At 36.9% G+C, this 15,279-nt stretch overlaps 1 protein-coding gene across 1 annotated transcript in view; it reads right to left on the bottom strand.

Moving 5' to 3' along the window:
- St18 (ST18 C2H2C-type zinc finger transcription factor) overlaps nucleotides 1-15,279 on the bottom strand; it is a 108,790-nt gene that overhangs the window by 69,542 nt on the left and 23,969 nt on the right. The gene's annotated exons all lie outside the window — the stretch shown is intronic.

Here is a 15,279-nt window from a genome sequence, read left to right on the forward strand (position 1 = left end):
AGAAGAATAGATACATAAAGTCTAAAACCAGCACACTAGCACAATTAATCTCTGTGGGAAAAGTCAGGAGACTGGTTACTTTAGTGAGGGTGTGACTGGGGCTATCATGAAGGTTCCCCCTGGGATGCTAATAAAGTTTGTATTCATCTCGTAAAAATTTATAAAGCTATGCATAATATAATTTGTGTATTTCTCTGCATGTGGGTTATATTTCAACAAAAAGTTACTTAAGGGGTTGGGGGGTTGTGGCTCAGTGGTTGAGTGCTTGCCTAGCATGTGTGAGGCATTGGGTTCTATCCCTGGCACCACATAAAAATAAACCAATAAAATAAAGGTATCAGGGCTGGAGATATAGCTCAGTTGGTACAGTGCTTGCCTAGCATGCACAAGGCCCTGGGTTCAACCCCCGATGCCACAATAAATAAGTAAGTAAATAAATAAATAAATACATAAAATTTAAAAAATAAATAAAAATAAAGGTATCATGTCCATCTACAACTAAAAACAATTTTTTAAAAAAGTTACTTAAAAATCAATTAGCAGGTCAATTTGCAGCATGGGATAATGTGAATTGCAAGTTTCTTTGATTCAAGTACTGATAAGTACTTACAGATTCAAAGTCAAAAGACCAGACTTCAAGTGTATGTTTGTAATCCAGTGGAGCTAATGATCAGTCAGTTAAGAGTTAGTGAGCGCAGTTGTCCTTTGGTATTCTTGGGAGATTGGTTCAAGAAACCCTCCCCTCCCAAATACCGACATTCTGAAGTCTCTTATATATAAAGTGACATATAATTTGCATATAAACTACCCACATTCTTCAATATATTTAAAATCATCTCTAGATTACTTATAATACCTATTATAAATGCTATGTAAACAGTTTTCAGACTGTATTGTTTAGGCAATAGCCATAAAAAATAGTCTGTACATGTTTGGTACAGATACAATCATTTTCTAAGTATTTTTAATCCTAAATGTTTGAATTCTTGAATGCAGAACCAACAGATAAAGAGGGCTGTCTGTATTTACAATGTGCCAACAACTGTTCTGAGTTATTTACATGTGTCAATTCATTGAATTCTCATAACTCTGAGGTTAGGCTTCTTGTCTCTGAAGCTTAGGGGGGTTGTTTTATCAGTTTTCAAACAGCTATTAATGGAGGAGTCTATATTGGAACCCAGCAAGTCTGGACCTAAATTCTGACTTATTAATTATTATTTAAGACTGTTCTTCAAAAGCTGTATTGTAGTGTTCAGTGATTTAATAAACAGATATAACAATCCAAGGAATGAACACAGTCTATCATGGTAGCCAATCATAAAGAGCTTTCCAAATGATGATGTTACATGTAGAGGCCAGAAATGAAACCCATTGACAAAATTTATTTGATTTAAATTACAATGAATTTTTTTTCTTATAGGATAACACCATTATGTTGAGATATTGGTGGGGAATATTTTCTTTGACCTAGAAATAGAAAGACAGCTTTCATGCACTAAGTAAAGAATAAAGCATGATTGAAGAAAAGTGATTTTTTTAGTTGAAAGTTTCTTTTGCATATGTTCTCAAATGATATTCATGTTACATTTGGCATAATTAACCAATCTGTAAATTATTTTAAGAAATCATGTCTGAGTGTTCATTTACATTCCATCCCAGGATTCAATGTATATGGACAGTCCTTTCTGTACTTTCAGTTTATATACTTAAGAAGATATTCATTCAATAAATGCATATTTAGTGCCAAATAAAGGAAAAGCATTGATTAAAGGTGAAAAAAGTCTCTTTTCCTGGAGTTTCTATACAGAAAAAGGAAACAGAAAATTTGAAGATAAATGCTCTATAAAACAAAAATAAAGAAGAAAAGAGCAACAGGGAATGTATGGTAAAAAAGGGTCAGAACTTCAGATAGTGCATTGGTCAGCTTTGCATCAGGTACTGTAACCAAATGCCTGAGATAGTCCACTTAAAAATAGGAAAAGTTTATTTTGGCTCATAGTTTTGGAGGTTTCAGTCCATGACTGGTTAGACCATTGTTTTGGGGCCTATGGCAAGGCAATATATTGTGGAAGCACTATGTCCAAACTCTTCACCTCATTGCTTCATTTACAATGACAAAGACCTTCAACTAGGCCCCACTGTTTCAAGGTTCCACCACTTCCAATTAGCACTTGCCTGAGCACCAAGTCTTTAACACATGGACCTTAGAGGAGGATCCAAACCAGATCCAAACCATAGCAGACAGGGTGATAAGGAAAAGCCCCATTAAGAAGATTGAATTTTAGTAAAGATCTGAAGGCAATAAGGGAGAAAACATACAGAAAGATGGCGGCACAGAATTTTATGCAGAAGGAAAAGCCAGCACCAAGTTTTTGAGGCAATACTGTGCACAGAATTTTGAGGAAAAGCACAGAGGCTCAAGCACGACAAGTCAGTAGGGGTACAGTAGGACATTAGGCTAGAAAAATAATAGATTCAGATGGTGCTGAGAATTACAGACCATGTTAGGGACTTTGACCCTTAGTGAGATGTGAAGACTTTGCATTATTTTGACAGAGTGACACGTACTGATTTGCATGTTAGTAGGGTGACCCTGGCTTCTGTGTTGAGAACAGGCTGTAGGTCACAAGGGTAGAAACAAGGAAAGTGACTAGGGGGTATTACAATAATCCAGATAAGGGTTGATAGGTGACTTAGGCTATGGTGATAGCCATGGGGGTGGTAAGAGTGGTTAGATTCTGAATATATTTGGAAAATAAAGAGAAATGGAATTATTCAGAGATTAAAGGGGGCTGTAAGAGAAAACGTAGAGTCAAGGATAACCGCAAGTTTTTTAGGTTAAGAGGTTAAACTGTGTGTTTTACATTGCTGAGAAGGAAGAACTCAAAGACTCAAGATTTGGGAAGGTTACAGGTCAGAAGTGCCTTCTGGAACATGCTAAATATACATGCTCACTCCCTATGGAAGCAAGATAGGGATATTTTGGTTGACATACTCAAAAGTATTGAATCCTAAGAGTGCCCTGGACCTTCTGAGCCCCAGAAGTTGTCCTTTTCTCCAAATTTCTATTTTTCAAGATAATACAAGCTTTCATTTCCCTGTCTTGCCTTCTGAACAAAAACCAAGGTCAACATACAACATCATCTGGCTTGCTAAGGGTAGAAATAGTCCATATGCCAAAGGAGCTGCAGGATCTAGCTAATATTCATGGCAGGAGCTGAAGGAGTACATATGGGCTGGATCCCAGGGGTGCTGGATCAAAGGCATGGAACATCAAGTTGGATAAGGGAAAGTCGGTGTGGAAGCCATCTCTCATGTTACAGGATTTAACACTCTGTCAAGGACCCTGGGAGATGGTACTAACATGCTGCTAGATTGGCTTTTCAAAGCCTAGAAAAGCAATGGTTCACTCTAGTGCAGAATTTCCAGAAATGCCACTGCAAACTAGGACAGGAAGTGGGCAGAGAGCTGGGAATCCTTGGAATGGATATCTTACCCAGGCCAGGAAACCCTGGTAACATGTAACATGTCATGATCTCTTGCCAACTCTCTGGGCTGATGCAGTTTTCATTTTTAGAACCCACGGACTAAAAGACAAGCCATTTCCCTCAAGGGAGTTCCTTACAAGAGCAAGTCAAGTCTACTCAGCAGTTGTCCCACCTAGTCTTTTCCCATAAAGACCTATAGCCATGTACTTAGAGAATAATGGCCCTGGATAGAAAAGAGTGTGCAAGCATTTCAAGAATTGTTATATACTGTCTGATACGATACCAAAGGACTGAAGGAGCCCTGTCCCAGAGGATATCTTGGTTCTATAAACCCGCCTCGGTGGTATGCCTAGTCTCTGTATGCATATTTGGAACAGAAATATATTGGCTTCTTGGTTAGTGGCATAAGAGTCTATTAAGTGGGAACCATGAATGGAATTTTCTAAAATGTTTTCCTTCCTATAACCCAAGAAGTAAATCCAAAACATGATATGGTAAAGACGGGTACCACTCTTAAAAATTAGAGAATATGTGGTTGATTGTCTATATCATTTTTCCATATAATTCACCAGTGTGAATTATTCCATATAATTCACCCTACAGTGTGACTCAGGAGATTGAAAGTGGACAAACTCAAAATAAGTAATAATTCCAACTGAAGCTGCTTTGCCAAAATACAAGATCTTTGCCTTAGGAGATTAACACGGACTTGAATACAGATCAAGCATTCCAAGTTGGAAAATCTGAGATATGAAATGTACCCAAATCAGAAACTTTTTGAAGATCAGCATGCCACTAGAAATGGAAAATTTCACATCTGACCTCATGTGATAGGTCATAATCAAAACATAAGTACACTAAACATTAGTACAAAATTACCTTCAGACTGTCTGTACAAGGTATTTATAAAACACATGAATTTTGTGTTAAGACTTTGGTCCCATCCCCAACATTAAATATTTCTTAGAATATGCAAATATACCAAGATCCAAAAAATTCCAAAAACACTTTGGGTCTCATTTTGGATAAAGGATACTCAACTTGTACATAGTTTGAAGTTCCTAACATGGCACATGTGTTCTTTTCCATCCCTATCAGCAGCAGAATCTGGAGCAGTTAATATTTCAATGATAAGGAAAAGAGCATCGATCTGTATTTTTGCTCTGTTAATGCTGCTGCTATCCTTTGTCATGTACATTCCGAAGGGACCTGTGTAATCCAGACCCACCTTACATCACCACATTAATAATTTATGTTGATGTAGATGAATGGATAAAGAAAATGTAATATACATATACAATGGAATATACTCAGCTATAAAAAAGAATGGCTTCGAAATTTTCCAAAACATGGATGGATCTAGAGACTATTATGCTAGGCCAAATAAGCTAATTCCCCAAAGCCAAAGGTCAAATGTTCTCTCTGATATGTGGATGCTAACATACAACAAGTGTGACGGTAGGGAGACTAGAAGTTCAGTAGATTAGATAAAAGTGAGTGAGAGAAATGGAGAGGGGATGGGAATAGGCGGAAAGATTCTGACAACTTTCCTGTGTACATGTGTGAATATACCACAGTGAATCCCTACATCATGTACAACCACAAGATTGGGATCCTAATTAGAATGAGATGTACTCTATGTTTGTATAGCTAAGACAACTTGTACTCTACTGTCATGTATAACTAAAAAAGAACAAAAATGAAAAATTAAAAAATGTAATTTATGTTGATGGAATTATGCTGATGAAAACAGGTAAGTAAGAAGTGACTAGTATTTTGGAGGCCTTGGCAAGACATCTGCATTTGAGAGGTATAACACATATCTAGCCAAAATTCATTTGATGAAGTGCTTATGGGCCCAGTGATCTAACAGGTGATCATTTACAAAAAAGGACAAATTATTGCATTTTTCATTTCCTAAAACTGACAAGGAACACATTGCCAAATTGTCCTTTTTAGGTTCTGGGGTTTGCAATACGCAACCCCAGAATTTGGAATATCCACAATTGAGAATGCTTCTCTGATATGTGCGTTGAGAGACAAGGGAGATGGATAATTAGCTTTGAGTGGAAGAATCACAATGAACACCTACAGGGTACTGGAGTAAGTCCTGTCATTTGCAACAGAGAATAATACTACTAGAAACACAGTCCTAGTATAGACAGAATCCCTCACCATGAAGTCAGAGCTGACCATCATGAACCAAATTCTATTAGATCCTTCACGTCATAATGTCAAGCAGATCTAAAAAAATCCATCATAATATTAAAGGTCCAAGATCAGACTGAAACAAGTATGGAGGGAACAAGTAAGCCATGTAAGCAGACAGCCAAGTCCCCATGACCTTCTTGACTGTGGTGGTAGTGTCTGATCCTCAACTGCCACAGAGAGGTACCTGTGGGGTTCCTGCATACCAACTACACAGGAAGGAAAAGTATAAGCTTAGTTTCTAAATGGTTGTCTCTGTATCCAGTGTAATCTGAAAATGATTTGTTGGACAATACTTATAGGGGCTCTGAAAGGCATAGACAGAAGAAATCCTGATAGGCAAAGCTGCTGGGCAGGGGCACATATGATTCTCCACTTTGTATGAAAATAAAATTGGCCAAGGTAAGAAAATATATGAATCCCTGGTGCAAATGAATAGCTCCTTGTCGGTCAGGAGTAAGGAGTGAATGGTATACCTGGAAGGTCAGGGACAAGGAGGCCTGAGGCATAGGCATGTTATTGGACTTATAATAATTAGAATGGAATGCAGGGGTCTTAATCTTGCATGGTAACACCTGCCAGAATGTGTACACACACACACACACACACACACACACACCATGGAAAAATCACTGAGTCATCAACCAGACAGAATGACTGGCTTGTCTTCAGCCTTCCCAGAACTGGAACCATAGAGTTATTCATGGAGTAGCATTATTGGTAGGGGATTGAGGCATTGTTAGACCCAACAGCATAAACTCCCATTAATACTGATATTCTACTCCCTCAGCCCAATGTCTAATTGACTTACAAAAGAAACATATAATGATTCTTCCAACATAACTTCATTTCTTGAGGAAACTAACCAGCCACTGGACTTCTACCATTCTAGAAGGGGCAGCAATTCAGTTTGGCTAGAACTGACATATTCAGGTATGAGTTTGTCTTTCCTGCCTTCAGAACCTCAGCCAGTACTACTGTGTGAGGGCATCTAGAATATTTTCTCTATAAGCAAATCCTCATACCACTCATTGGACCCAGGAACTTACTTATGAAAATAACCACGGGAACACAATCACAAGCTCCATTGATAGTATAAAGCACTAGACAGTCCAGAAATTGCTGGTACAATGGAGTGATGGAAGGGCCCCTAGAAGACATGGCTGAAATACTAGCTTGGAGAAAATACCCTGTCAAGATCAGGTGCCTTCCTGGAAGGCAATATGGAAGACCATTATATAATGCTGTGCCTCAATAGTCTGAATACATGAATCCAAGAACTAAAAGGTTGAATTTGAAGTAGATTTATCATGATTCCCAGTGACCAATTTGCAAGATTTGTACATTTCCTACCCCCAAATTTAAATTCTGTGGGTTTAAAGAGCCTGGTTTCCCAAAGGGAAAAGGCTTCTGCCAGGGGACACTGTAAGTCTTCTTAAACTTTAAGCTCTAACTGTCTTTCACTTGGGCTTCTCATGCTGAGGTATCAGCAGGCAAGAAGAAAAATTCACTATCTCAGAAAAAGTTACTGATACTGACCACTGGAATAGAAAAAGTTACTGATACTGACCACTGGAAGCAGTTACTAGGCTCTGGGGACAGGAAAAGATATATTTGGCACCCAAATGGCACACCAAGGTGTCTCCTAGATGTTTCTGGCCCAAATATGACAGCAAATCAATAGCTAATTACCCAGAGGATCTGAAGGTCATGGTGGTGAGAGGCTCAGATACTTCAGTGATGAAGATCTGAGTCATGCCACCAAGTAAACCAGAAGTACTTGGCAGGGATGAAGAGAATAGGTATGAGTATGCAGCAGATACTGTAATATGCTACTCCCCTTTCCTCTCTTTAGGACTAGGGTATTCACTTTCTCCACCTGCTGAGGTTACTAGGATCTGACAGACCTTGGATCAATCCATTTCTAGGAATTGCCCTCAGCTTGAGAACCATTTAACCCAAAGTATTACTCCAGGGGGCATCCCATATTCACCCCTGCCTTAAGGTAGGACCGACTCTGAAGAGCGATCTAGCACTGAGCTCTCTGCAGGATGGGTTGCAGCTTCCCTCACAATTGTATTATAATCGTCCTGCATTGCAGTTCAACTGTGTTACAACTCACCTGAACTGAAGGTGGTCTTCTTCCTCTGCCCAGACCTGCCTCCCTTATACCCCAAGGTAATGTTCTCAAGAGCATACCCCCCAAATATTGTGCACACAAATTCCTACCTCAGAGTCTGACTCCAGGGGAACCTAACTTGCAGCATGGGTATGTGGGGATGAGCCCTAGTGGGCTGAAGGCAAGGACTGGCAGTGAGGCTGGATGTGCTGATGATTATGGAGCTTGCCCTTGACCTTTGTTAACAAAGACAAAGATGCCTTGGGGAGTGTGAATATAATTCCTCTTGCAGTCTTTGTTCTGATCATATGATTCTATTTTGGATGCCAGGGTGAGGTGAGGTCTAGAAGATATGTGTTCTTGGCTGAAGTATGTGGGTTTGCTCTTGACTCCATTTTAAGCAAGGTGGTAAGAACAAAATTCATGATAATCCATTTAGAAAGCCAATACATAACAGTGCTTTATGGTGAAAAACATGTTAGTCTAGTGACAGCATGGTGGGTTTCTTGGACATATGTTTATTATAATGCTCCATTAGAATATTCATTCATGGTCAGTCTTTAATTATATATATATATATATATATATATATATATATATATATATATATATATATATATATATGTATTCAATTCTAAAATCTAAAAAAATCACAGATATATGTGACTTGTTATTAGATCAATATAATAAAAACCAGAAGTGTGAGATATTCTCTATTTGTCAAGAACTCATAATCTAAGGAGATAGAAAGCAAATACATAAGACAACAGTAACTAACAAAAGAATATGTAATTAAATTTGAAAGGAGTGATACAGACAATATATGTGGGTTAAGGAACACATGGGCTGGACATTTTTCTGTTTTAGTAGATAAGAAAGTTTACTTACACTGATCTAAGATATCCCTCATTGAAATTTACAAACCTAAACTTTTTTTTTAAGAAAACATGATATTATACCTTAGGAAACTGAGTTTATTTTCTTCCCACTACACATCTCACAAGATAAACCTAAGTGCTTAAATCATTTATGCTAAGCATTCAGACAAATGTGTAATCATCCCCCACATGTTACATGACAGTAAAATTCTATATTCTCTTGCTATTATTTTTTTTTTAATTTCAGAAAAGTGTCAATTCACTTCCTGAAGCTCTCAGCCGTGGTGCACAGTGCTATAGGATATATAAACAACCTGTACACATCTCCTTTCACTGCATTTTTAGTAAACCAGAGACAGGATATTGGGGGAAGACCAAGTCATGCACATCCATTTGAACAAGGCCTAATGATTTCTAAGAGAGTTAACAGGTCACTGAAAATAATAAATTTAATTTGATGCTGTGAAGACTATGGAGCTGTTGTTCATTCTGTAGGATAATCCCTAAAATTCTTGAGCAGATTCTCTGGCTGTGTCTTAGAAACTTTGTGAACCATGCTCTTGTTTAAAGAGCTCTGTCATGCTGTAGTGTACCCAACAGTAGACCTGTAATTCAAGCTTCTCCTATTACTCATGTCATAAATTTGGTATCTAATAAGTTGTTGCTATTTATCAATGGTTGCTTTGCTGTTGTGCAACAGTGATTCCATTGCCAAGGTTATTTGATAATATCAGGTTTATAAGAGGTGATGATTTTTTTCCCCATAAGGCCAGAACTAATAGATGATTTTTTCCCTCCTTTAAGATTAAGTTTTATGAATGATAAGTTAATTGTGTAACAACAGGGGTCTTTCTTAAAATAGTCAAACTGTTAAAAAAAACCAACTATATTGTAATAAAAATCGAAAGAGGAATAATAAGAAACTTTCTCTGAATCATGAAGTGATAGTTACATGGAGTTAAGAAGTCTTAGGCTAGGGATGTGTCTCAGTTGGTAGAGTGCTTGCCTTACATGCATAAGGCTCAGGGTTCAATCCCCAGCACCACACACACATGCCAGAAAAGTCTTCCCATAAATCTCCAGTTGCCCTTCTGTGCTGGGTGAACACTCTCTGCAACCCATTGCTCCTATGTTGCCATAGCATGTGGCATTTACCTTGATGATAAAACTTACCTCTCTGAATTATAGCTGTTTCCCTAGTTAACCTGGAAACATCTTCAACAGAACAGAAACTTTTTCTTGCTCATTTTTATATCTCCTATACATAGTATAAGGCCTGTGTCTTAGTAACATGCTCAGTAAATGTTCATTAATGTTGAACTCCATCCAGATGTAAGCATATAAAACTGGACTTCAGTGCAAACACAAATCTATTAAACTGCCTTTCTACAGGAGATACATAAAAAAGCCCATTAAATGTACAGATCAGAGGGCCAACCCCCCCTTCTCAGAACAAGAGCTTACTGATCCATGTGAGCTTCTATGCTTAGCTCTCCTTGCCACCAAGGCTTGCAAGACAGCTCAAAAAAAGCTAGAAGTAAGTTAGCAGTAGACTGAGAGTTGAGAAATCCTACTAGGCCTACACAAAGATTGGCCAAATGACCACAATATTATGGAGTGACCAGTCCCATATTATACTCTCCAAGAATGCAGAACAAACAAGGAATTTTAAAGATGATTAAGTTTTCACAGAGTCCAAGTTTTCTCAACAAATAACTATTCAATCATTAACTAAAACACAACATTCTCCAAGATTTGGAAAACTGTCAACTACAAAATATAAATTTTCTCCAATTGATATCCAAAGACAAACAATGGATTTTACTTAAATATTGTGCATACTGTCAAGCTTCTTTTAATTACCTCTGGATTGATGAACCAACTCAGTTAACATACTGTGATGCAAAATATAAATAGTTCACTGGTGTCTTTGGAAACATAATATGATGGATTATGTTTTGGGGATTTCCCTCAAAAAGTGGAAGTTGAATATATCATTGTGAAATTAAAAAAAATAAAAGGAAGTAAGAGATGGACATCATATAGATTTCAGAATCAAGATACTGAAAGAATTCAGAAAGAATTTAAATACAAATAGAAATTTAGTGTATACTGGTAAATTTTACTTCAGTAAAGCCACACTGCTAATTATTTTAATTTACTAAGTAACACTTCAAAATATTTTCCCTTAAGTATAAAAAATAATGAAATATACATGATCTTATATTTTGTCAAATAGCAGTATAAAACTAAAAGTATAAAGAAAAATTAAACAGAAATCATTTTAGCATGGAGAAATACAAATATGAAATTCACATAGTTCATAATGTTTCATTTACCAAAATAATTACTGTATTTAAAAAAGGGATATTTAAAATAACCATACTTTAAAATATTAAGAGACCAGTGCATCATTTTAGTTGGCATTTTTAAGTATTTTATTATATCTGTTAAAAATTAATATGAAACAAAAATAAGTAATGAACATCTTGACAATTGAAGTTAAATGAACTCACAGAATTGAATTCAAAGTGACTCTTTCCTAAGTACTAAGCAACTAATGACTTTTTCAATAATCTGAATTCTCTTTTTCACTTTTGTATTTCTAACAGGAAATAAAAATAAAGTAAAATGGGAGTTGTGAAATTCTACAACAATGGAGCTAAAAATTTCATGCTTTAATCTTTATATATAAGACCACCCACATTCGGTTTTTTTATATTGACCATGAAATCTTCTCTCCTTCAACTTCCCTAGCACACTGTTTTGTATAACTGGAAATAGTAACTGTATCCAGTAGAGATTTCAGTTGGCAGAATATGCTTGCAAAAAATGGTTAGTTAAAAAAGCAAATGATTCAGGGGCTGCTTAAGTACAGGAGGGTGGGGACTTGGGTGGAAGGTAGAAGGGAGCATTAAGAGATGCCCTTGGTCTCCCAGCCTTCTGGGCTAGGTTTGTAAGACTGTGCCTCCCCACCTGGAGGAACCACCCTCACTAGCTTAGTTTTTCCTTGGGAGTAAGTGTACACCCCAAACTTCAAATATAAGAGAAAAAAATCTTAAATACAAGTATCTTAGAAAAACTAGGGATAAAAGGAACATATCTCGATATCATAAAGGCTATCTATGCTAAACCTCAGGCCAGCATCATTCTAAATGGAGAAAAACTGAAGGCATTCCCTCTAAAAACTGGAACAAGACAGGGATGCCCTCTTTATCCACTTATAATCAACATAGTTCTTGGAACTCTGGCTACAGCAATTAGACAGAAGAAAGAAATTACAGGGATATGTATAGGAAAAGAAGAACTTAAATTAGCACTATTTGCTGATGATATGATTCTATTCCTAGAAAACCCCAAAAACTCCACCAGAAAACTTCTAGAACTAGTAAATGAATTCAGCAAAGTAGCAGGATATAAAGTCAATACCCATAAATCAGAGTCATTTCTGTATATCAGTGATAAATCATCTGAGAAGGAAATGAGGAAGATTACCCCATTCACAATAACCTGAAAAAAAATTAAGATACTTGGGAATCAACTTAATGAAAAAGGTGAAAGATCTATACAATGAAAACTACAGAACCCTAAAGAGAGAAGTCAAAGAAGACCTTAGAAGATGGAAAGATCTACCTTACTCTTGGATATGCAGAATTAATATTATCAAAATGACCATACTACCCAGAGCACTATACAGATTTAATACAATTCTGATCAAAATCCCAATGGCATTCCTCATAGAAATAGAAAAAGCAATCATGAAATTCATCTGTAAAAATAAGAGACCCAGAATAGCTAAAACAATCCTTAGCAAGAAGAGTGAAGCAGGTGGCATCACTATACCAGACCTTAAACTATACTAGAGAGCAACAGTAACAAAAACAGCATGGTACTGGCACCAAAACAGACTGGTAGACCAATGGTACAGAATAGAGGACACAAAGACTAACCACAAAATTACAATTATCTTATATTAGACAAAGGTGCCAAAAACATACACTGGAGAAAAGATAGCATCTTCAACAAATGGTGCTGGGAAAACTGGAAATCCATATGCAACAAAATGAAATTAAACCCTTATCTCTCACCATGCACAAAACTCAACTCAAAATGGATCAAGGACCCAGTAATTAAACCAGAGACTCTGTGTCTAATAGAAGAAAAAAGTAGGCCCTAATCTTCATCATAAGGGATTAGGCCCCAACTTCCTTAATAAAACTCCTATAGTGCAAGAATTAAAACCAAGAATCAATAGATGGGATGAAATCAAACTAAAATTTTCTTCTCAGCAAAAGAAACAATCTGTGAGGTGAACAGAGAGCCTGGGAGCAAATTTTTACCCCTCACACATCAGATAGAGCACTAATCCCTAGGTATATAAAGAACTCAAAAAGCTAAGCACCAAATAAATAACTAAATAAAATAAAAATAAACCAATCAACAAATGGGCCAAGGACCTGAACAGACACTTCTCAGAAGAGGATATACAATCAATCAACAAATATATGAAAAAATGCTCATCATCTCTATCAATCAGAGAAATGCAAACCAAAAATACTCTAAGGTATCATCTCACTCCAGTCAGAATGGCAGCTATTATGAAGACAAACAACAATAAATGTTGGCGAGGATGTGGGGAAAAAAGGTACACTCATGCGTTGCTGGTGGGACTGGACTGCAAATTGGTGCAGCCAATAGGGAAAGCAGTATGGAGATTCCTTAGAAACCTGGGAATGGAACCACCATTTGATCCAGCTATCCCTCTCCTCAGACTATACCCAAAGGACTTAAAAACAGCATACTACAGGGACACAGCCACATCAATGTTTATAGCAGCATAATTCACAATAGCTAAACTGTGGAGTCAACCTAGATGCCCTTCAGTGGATGAATGGATTAAAAAAATGTGGCATATATACACAATGGAATATTACTCAGCAATAAAAGAGAATAAAATCATGGCATTTGCAGGTAAATGGATGGCATTGGGAGAAGATAATGCTAAGTGAAGTTAGCCAATCCCAAAAAATAAATGCCGAATGTTTTCTCTGATATAAGGAAACTGACTCATAGTGGGATAAAGAGGGGGAGCATAGGAGGAATAGATGAATTCTAGATAGGAAAGAGGGGTGGGAGGAAAAGGGAGAGGGCAGGGGATTAGCAAGGAAATGGTAGAATGTGATCCAAAGTACATGTATGAAGACACGAATTGGGTGTCAACATACTTATATACAAACAGAGATATACATAGAATTGTAATGCATTCTACTGTCATTTTTAAAAAATCAATAACAAATAAATAAATAAACAAACAAACCCAAACGAATATCTTCAACATACCCATCTTGTTGTGATGGTTCAACTTAATAACTGACTTACAGTGGTGCAAAAGTGATAAACTCTCAAGTAGAATCACACTTGTAACTTAGATTTTTGGACCTTTTCTGGGCTACTGCCATGAGGGAAAATCGCTGGACATCAGCTGCAGCCCCCATTCAGCCATGTGATCCCAAGGGTGAACAAGCTACCCTCTACAGTGTTGCTAAGCGAGGAGGTTTAGTACTAAATGCATTTTCAACATATAATATTTTCAATTAATGATGGATTTATTGGAATGTAACTCCATCATAAGTGGAGGAAATTTTATATTTTCAAATCACTCTCCTGAATGGTGCAGAAAGCTTCATTCATCCCACCACTTAATCAACATCCTAGCTTATTTTATTTGATGAATGTCTGAGTTAATTTCGTGAGCACTGACATCCTGGGTATCTTCTCCCTGACTTTGTATCTCAGCTGTAGAACAGTGCCTGAAACTTCCTAGAGGCCACAGGCTATCTGTTATGTATCCTCTAGGCACTGTGCCAGAACTTTCTGCAGTTTATGGAGAAACAGAACACTTGCATGCATATTTCTAAAGAAGGAGAAATAGTTAACTTTTTCATACGAGTTGAACTTCAAAATGAATAACAGTTATTCATTGTTTCATTTAAAGCAAGAACTTTATATTTTGCAGAACCAATATCCACATACTGGCAAAACTCCATTTCAAAAATTTCAGCTCTCATTTCTGAATGGGGATGCCAGAATGAAACAACTGACAATGACTGTATAATGCACTTTTTAAAAAAAGTCTGCTCTCAAGTTACTCTTGAACAAAACAACCAAAGGTAATTAATATTTCATGCATGCACCTAAACTTGAGTTCAAATGAATTATCTAGACAAGTCAAGGGGGAAGAAAGGTTACTGTGAACAACTTAAAAAAATTATCTCTATTAGGCACTACATCCAAACCTATCAAAGATTAAGTTTCTGTTTCTGTTTAGGAGGCAGGCACATCCTTACTAATGATCTCACTTATCCACAAAGTAAAAATCATTAACTGGTGATGAGTTTGGAACATCCATCCTTATTTCCATGGGTCAATCATCCTCAGAAACACTCAAACCAGGGCCACATAAGGAAAGTGGAGTCAGTTTAGGAGGGCTTTAAATGAAGTTCTGGAAACATAAAGGTCTAATTAGTACTGAAAAAGAATAAACCACTGATATCCTTCTGTTCTCTAGAATGAATGCTTGAATCAA

Source organism: Marmota monax, unplaced genomic scaffold (genome assembly GCF_021218885.2).
Source record: "Marmota monax isolate L192 unplaced genomic scaffold, Marmota_monax_Labrador192_F-V1.1 WCK01_AAM20220418_F8-fsc00044, whole genome shotgun sequence".
NCBI classification, from domain to species: domain Eukaryota; kingdom Metazoa; phylum Chordata; class Mammalia; order Rodentia; family Sciuridae; genus Marmota; species Marmota monax.